Here is a 6,746-nt window from a genome sequence, read left to right as displayed (position 1 = left end):
CTGGGAGGGATTGGGGGCAGGAGGAGGAGGGGATGACAGAGGATGAGATGGCTGGATGCATCACCATGTCGATGGATATGAGTTTGGGCGGACTCCGGGAGTTGGTGATGGACAGGGAGGCCTGGCATGCTGCGATTCATGGGGTCACAAAGAGTTGGACACGACTGAGAGACTGAACTGATCTGAACTGAAGGATTAATGATATTGAGCATTTTGTCATGTGTTTAATAGCCATATTTTCTTTCTTGAATTGTATATTTAAATCTTCTGCCCATTTAAAAATTGGACTCTTTTGTATTCTTTTTATTTAGTTGTTTGTTCCTTGTATATTTTGGATTTAAGTCTTTTGTCAGATGAATTATTTATAAATATTTAGGAGACAGAAATTTAAATCAAGAAGCTAGTGGTCCTATCTATTTCTTCATTCCCAGGGTGGGCCTTGGCATACCTCGAATGGTTAAAATCTGCCTTTGAACCCTCTTCTCTCATGGACTTATGTCCTCCTAAGCTGTGCTCCTCTATTTCTCTAAGGTCCTTACCTTAGTTTCTTTGGCTGCAAACAACAAAAACCAACTCTGGCTAAATTAAGCAAAAGGACGTTTGTTGGAGGGACTTCTGGACCTGTTGACCAAGCCACACTTAGGCCACATAACCTCTCCCAGCTGGGCCAGTCTTGGTCACTTTGCTTTCTATAGTGAGGGGTAGGATCCTTGATTTACTGTCCCACCAAGACACCACACAGTGGAGGAAAGATCATTCCCCAAAAGGAAATCAGGACATTAATTCACTAACTGCTTTTCTTGCTCTGACTTTTTTTTTACTATATTATGCTGCTTTCTTTGGCATCCTTAATCAGGCAGTCAGAGCTCATTTCCAAGGAAGAAGCTGGGATTTCTTTAGAGAGGATATTGAGCAGATGAGTGGAGAGGGACAGACTTCTCTCTGTCTCTTCATTCTTAGGATCTGTTTTCCAAGAAACACCAGATCTATCCTAAATAAACTACCCGCTCTCCCTCTGTGTGTGTCAGCATCTGCCCCTGGAAAATAGCCTGTAACCAATAGCCCTCGAAAGCCCAAAACCCTCTGTCCAATTTCTCTGTGAGACCTCATGTCCTCTCTGCTTCCTTGCCTGAAAGTGCACCACACTTAAAATTTGAAAGCTTGTAGTTCATTGAATAACAACTAAAAATTTAAAAAAACACTTAGCACTTTTGCCTTGTTGAAGCCTAGTAGAACATGGGCCACCAGCAGCTCTACTAGAGCCGGGCGAGAAAATGTGGCCAGGGTTTTCGCTCTTGATGGGTCTCAAATTAGCACGGTCTAATCCAGAAATACAGCCTCGATATGTGCAGCCAGTGTTCACGGCAGTCCTTGAAGGACACCAGCTTCATTAAGTTGGGCTAAATGAACTTCCTTAAATGGGTCATTCAAGACATCTGCCTTATGCAGAAACAATGCTAGCTCTTTGTATATAAAATGAAAATTTAAAAACTTTTAAAGAAGACTTAGCATGTGGCCTGGCACATAGTATGTATTCAATATATGGTAGCTTATTAGTATTATTATTGTGGGATGAGAAAGGCCTAATCCAACTTAGAGTCAAATATGTAAATTAAAGTCAATTATGACACGAGAATGTTGTTAAGACAAATATTTGATTTTTGCTCTTTTAAAAGGGCAATTGCACATATACATTTTTGACTTTGGCTTTTGAGGGGCATATCATCTTTTTTAATGCCTATTCTAGACGTCTAGAGTGTTATTTTGAGTGGCCTCTGCCCATCACAGTGGAATGAATGGCAACTGCCTGATTGAGAATACAGAAGAAAAGCAGCATGCTGTTGCTGCTGCTCCTAAGCCGCTTCAGTCGTGTCTGACTCTGTGCAACCCCGTAGACAGCAGCCCACCAGCCCCCGTCGCCCCTGGGACTCTCTAGGCAAGAACACTGGAGTGGGTTGCCATTTCCTTCTCCAATGCATGAAAGTGAAAAGTGAAAGTGAAGTTGCTCAGTCGTGTCTGACTCTTAGCGACCCCATGGACTGCAGCCTACCAGGCTCCTCCATCCATGGGATTTTCCAGGCAAGAGTACTGGAGTGGGGTGCCATTGCCTTCTCCAGTAAAAGCAGCATAATACAGCATAAAAGTCAGAGCAAACTGTAGTGGGGCTGAGAAGATTGCAATTTAATGGGGCTCAATTATTTGATTACAACAGACTTTTCAGTTGCCATAGAAACAAAACCACTGCTCTGAAAAACGACACTGATGGGACCAGGCAGGCACACATGTTTCAAAAAAAAAAAGCTAAATTAAATGGTGCACAGAATGGCAATGAGTGCTCCTGAAATTACTTTATCTGGGTGGATAAATGAGGAAAGCACAGAGGTAACAGGTAGTGTAAAATGTTGACACAATGCAGGCTGATCAAAGCAGTCTCCAAATCGCAAAGCAAAATCAATATTTGAATCTTGGACTTCTCTCTGTGACAAGACCCCAGATGCTGGTTTCCTGTAGGATTGTAGATGAGTGAGCCATACTGGGGGCTGGGGATAGGGGATAGTCAAAACAGGAGTCTGGATGATATCGTGGGATAGGGAGTGAAAGAGGGCGACAGAGACAAGTTGAGACCTTATTGTCAATACAGTAAGTAACTTGAACAACATAGATTTAAATTGTGCAGGTCCACATATAGGCAGACTTTTTCTCTATCATAAATAATACTGCAGAACTGACAAACTGTAGTGAGAACCTTGAAGAAGTGCATAGCCAGAAATTCTAATTTCAGGGATCTCTCTACTGGGATTTTCAATACAGAGCCATTTACATTTGCAAAAACTTGAAGGAAAAAATCCTCTTATGATACCAATGAAAATTTATAGATACTTACTCTGGGTACACGCAGCTTTTGGCAGGAAAGAGCTCTTTAACAGGAAAGTGCTATCTGCAGGAGACTCCTTTTTGTCTTACAATAACTTTAGCAAAGCTACATTGTAATTAATCTTAAACGAGGTGCCCTTATCTTCTACTCATCTCAAGCCAAACACAACTTTCAAATCTTTCGATCACACAGTGCTTAGCTTAACATGTTGGTTCTTTCCATAGACCAAAGAAATAAAAATGAGGAATAATTAACAGATGATCAGATCTCTTCCTTAGCTTCCTCTTCAGTAATCTTGTGAACAAATAGTGAACAAGATAGCATGTAAAGATCAGAAGGTGTCAACAAATGTGCACACAGTAGGACACAGTGATGAATCTGATTCCCTATCTCAATGATTAGGGGCTTCCCTTGTAGCTCAGTTGGTAAAGAATCTGCCTGCAAAGCAGGAATCTGCCTGTGATGCAGGAGACCCTGGTTCAATTCCTGGGTCTGGAAGATCCCCTGGAGAAGGAAATGGCAACACATTCCAGTATTCTTGCCTGGAAAATCCCATGGGCAGAGGAGCCTGGTGGGCTACAGTCCACTGGGTTGCAAGAGTTGGACACGACTTAGTGACTAAACCACCACCACATCTCAATGATTAACAGATTATTCGAATGAAGCAGGGCAAAGACTAATAGAGTTTTGCCAAGAAAATGCACTGGTCATAGCAAACACCCTCTTCCAACAACACAAGAGAAGACTCTACACATGGACATCACCAGATGGTCAACACCGAAATCAGATTGATTATATTCTTTGCAGCCAAAGATGGAGAAGCTCTATACAGTCAGCAAAAACAAGACCAGGAGCTGACTGTGGCTCAGATCATGAACTCCTTGTTACGAAATTCAGACTTAAATTGAAGAAAGTAGGGAAAACCACTAGACCATTCAGATATGACCTAAATCAAATCCCTTATGATTATACAGTGGAAGTGAGAAATAGATTTAAGGGCCTAGATCTGATAGATAGAGTGCCTGATGAACTATGGACTGAGGTTCGTGACATTGTACAGGAGACAGGAATCAAGACCATCCCCATGGAAAAGAAATGCAAAATAACAAAATGGCTGTCTGGGGAGGCCTTACAAATAGCTGTGAAAAGAAGAGAAGCAAAAAGCAAAGGAGAAAAGGAAAGATATAAGCATCTGAATGCAGAGTTCCAAAGAATAGCAAGAAGAGATAAGAAAGCCTTCCTCAGTGATCAATGCAAAGAAATAGAGGAAAACAACAGAATGGGAAAGACTAGAGATGTCTTCAAGAAAATTAGAGATACCAAGGGGACATTTTATGCAAAGATCGGCTCAATAAAGGACAGAAATGGTATGGACCTAACAGAAGCAGACAGTATTAAGAAGAAGTGGCAAGAATACACAGAACTGTACAAAAAAGATCTTCACGACCTGGATAATCACGATGGTGTGATCACTGACCTAGAGCCAGACCTCCTGGAATGTGAAGTCAAGTGGGCCTTAGGAAGCATCACTACAAACAAAGCTAGTGGAGGTGATGGCATTCCAGTTGAGCTCTTTCAAATCCTGAAAGATGATGCTGTGAAAGTGCTGCACTCAATATGCCAGCAAATTTGGAAAACTCAGCAGTGGCCACAGGACTGGAAAAGGTCAGTTTTCATTCCAGTCCCAAAGAAAGGCAATGCCAAAGAATGCTCAAACTACCACACAATTGCACTCATCTCACACGCTAATAAAGTAATGCTCAAAATTCTCCAAGCCAGGCTTCAGCAATATGTGAACCGTGAACTTCCTGATGTTCAAGCTGGTTTTAGAAAAGGCAGAGGAACCAGAGATCAAATTGCCAACATCTGCTGGATCATGGAAAAAGCAAGAGAGTTCCAGAAAAACATCTATTTCTGCTTTATTGACTATGCCAAAGCCTTTGACTGTGTGGATCACAATAAACTGTGGAAAATTCTGAAAGAGATGGGAATACCAGACCACCTGACCTGCCTCTTGAGAAATCTGTATGCGGGTCAGGAAGCAACAGTTAGAACTGGACATGGAACAACAGACTGGTTCCAAGTAGGAAAAGGAGTACGTCAAGGCTGTATATTGTCACCCTGTTTATTTAATGTCTATACAGAGTACATTATGAGAAACGCTGGACTGGAAGAAACACAAGCTGGAATCAAGATTGCTGAGAGAAATATCAATGACCTCAGATATGCAGATGACACCACCCTTATGGCAGAAAGTGAAGAGGAACTAAAAAGCCTCTTGATGAAAGTGAAAGTGGAGAGTGAAAAAGTTGGCTTAAAGCTCAACATTCAGAAAACGAAGATCATGGCATCCAGTCCCACCACTTCATGGGAAATAGATGGGGAAACAGTGGAAACAGTGTCAGACTTTATTTTTCTGGGCTCCAAAATCACTACAGATGGTGACTGCAGCCATGAAATTAAAAGACGCTTACTCCTTGGAAGGAAAGTTATGACCAATCTAGACAGCATATTCAAAAGCAGAGACATTATTTTGCCAACAAAGGTCCATCTACTCAAGGCTATGGTTTTTCCAGTGGTCATGTGTGGATGTGAGAGTTGGACTGTGAAGAAAGCTGAGCGCCAAAGAATTGATGCTTTTGAACTGTGGTGTTGGAGAAGACTCTTGAGAGTCCCTTGGACTGCAAGGAGATCCAACCAGTCCATTCTGAAGGAGATCAGCCCTGGGATTTCTTTGGAAGGAATGATGCTAAAGCTGAAACTCCAGTACTTTGGCCACCTCATGAGAAGAGTTGACTCATTGGAAAAGACTGTGATGCTGGGAGGGATTGGGGGCAGGAGGAGAAGGGAACGCCAGAGGATGAGATGGCTGGATGGCATCACTGACTCAATGGACGTGAGTCTGAGTGAACTCCGGGAGTTGGTGATGGACAGGGAGGCCTGGCATGCTGTGATTCATGGGGTCGCAAAGAGTCAGACACGACTGAGCAATTGAACTGAACTGAACTGAACTGAGATCAATAATTAAAGAGATTACTTCCTTCTTTCCCTTTAATGGCCAAGCAGAATCTTCAGAGTTGGTTTGGGGGACATGAATCCACCTTCTCCCCAGATTGCTGGCTTTTCTGACTAAATCAACATTTCTTTCTACCAACATTTGCTTTTCGAGTGTTGATTTTCAGGCAGCAATCAACCAGACCTGAGGTCAGTAACATGGGTATCCTTGTGCCAAGAGCATTACATGGGTCCTCTTATTTAATCCTCCTGACAACCTAGGAGGAAGGTATTATTGTTATCTTCATGTACAGATGGGGAAACTGAAACCAGAGGGGAATAAGCAATATGGCTAGTGATAACAAGAAAATGGTAGGATTTGAACCCAGGTCCTTCTTAGTAGAGACTCTGTGCCCTTAACCATTGGCATTAATGAATTATATTGTCATTATAAGGTAGAATATTCTATAGACACTGAAATTATAAGAATTTTAGGGACATAAGAAAATGTTTCTTATAAGTAGGAAAAGCATGTCATAAACTTTATATATTGCATAATTTCAGCCATGTTATTTTTATAAATTTGCAATCAAAAAAGACATGAAGAAAATTATTCGATACTGTCAAGTGTTTTTTTTTTTTTTTTTAAGTTTATTAACTCTGTGCAGATCTGAGGCTGTGGGTATGGGTATTATCAGAATATTTTATTGCAGTGTTAATTTCTTCAGACCAGACAAAACCCACACAAAGCCAGAGAAATGTCCAGAAATGAGATCTTCAGAAGGTGGTGGATCAGAGATTGGACTAACTACCAGCACTATTTTAAGATGGAATGATGGTCATTAGTTAGGGGAACAGAAAGGGAAGGCTCTACAGC

General features: G+C 41.6%; 1 pseudogene; it reads left to right on the top strand.

Moving 5' to 3' along the window:
* The first annotated feature begins 1,236 nt into the window (after window positions 1–1,236).
* LOC133229409 (small ribosomal subunit protein uS14-like) lies at window positions 1,237–1,404 on the top strand (annotated as a pseudogene).
* Window positions 1,405–6,746: the final 5,342 nt, after the last annotated feature.

This window comes from Bos javanicus, chromosome 18 (assembly GCF_032452875.1).
Source record: "Bos javanicus breed banteng chromosome 18, ARS-OSU_banteng_1.0, whole genome shotgun sequence".
NCBI lineage: Eukaryota > Metazoa > Chordata > Mammalia > Artiodactyla > Bovidae > Bos > Bos javanicus.
Note: the sequence above shows the minus strand (reverse complement) of the source record. Positions and strands in the feature narration are given on the sequence as shown.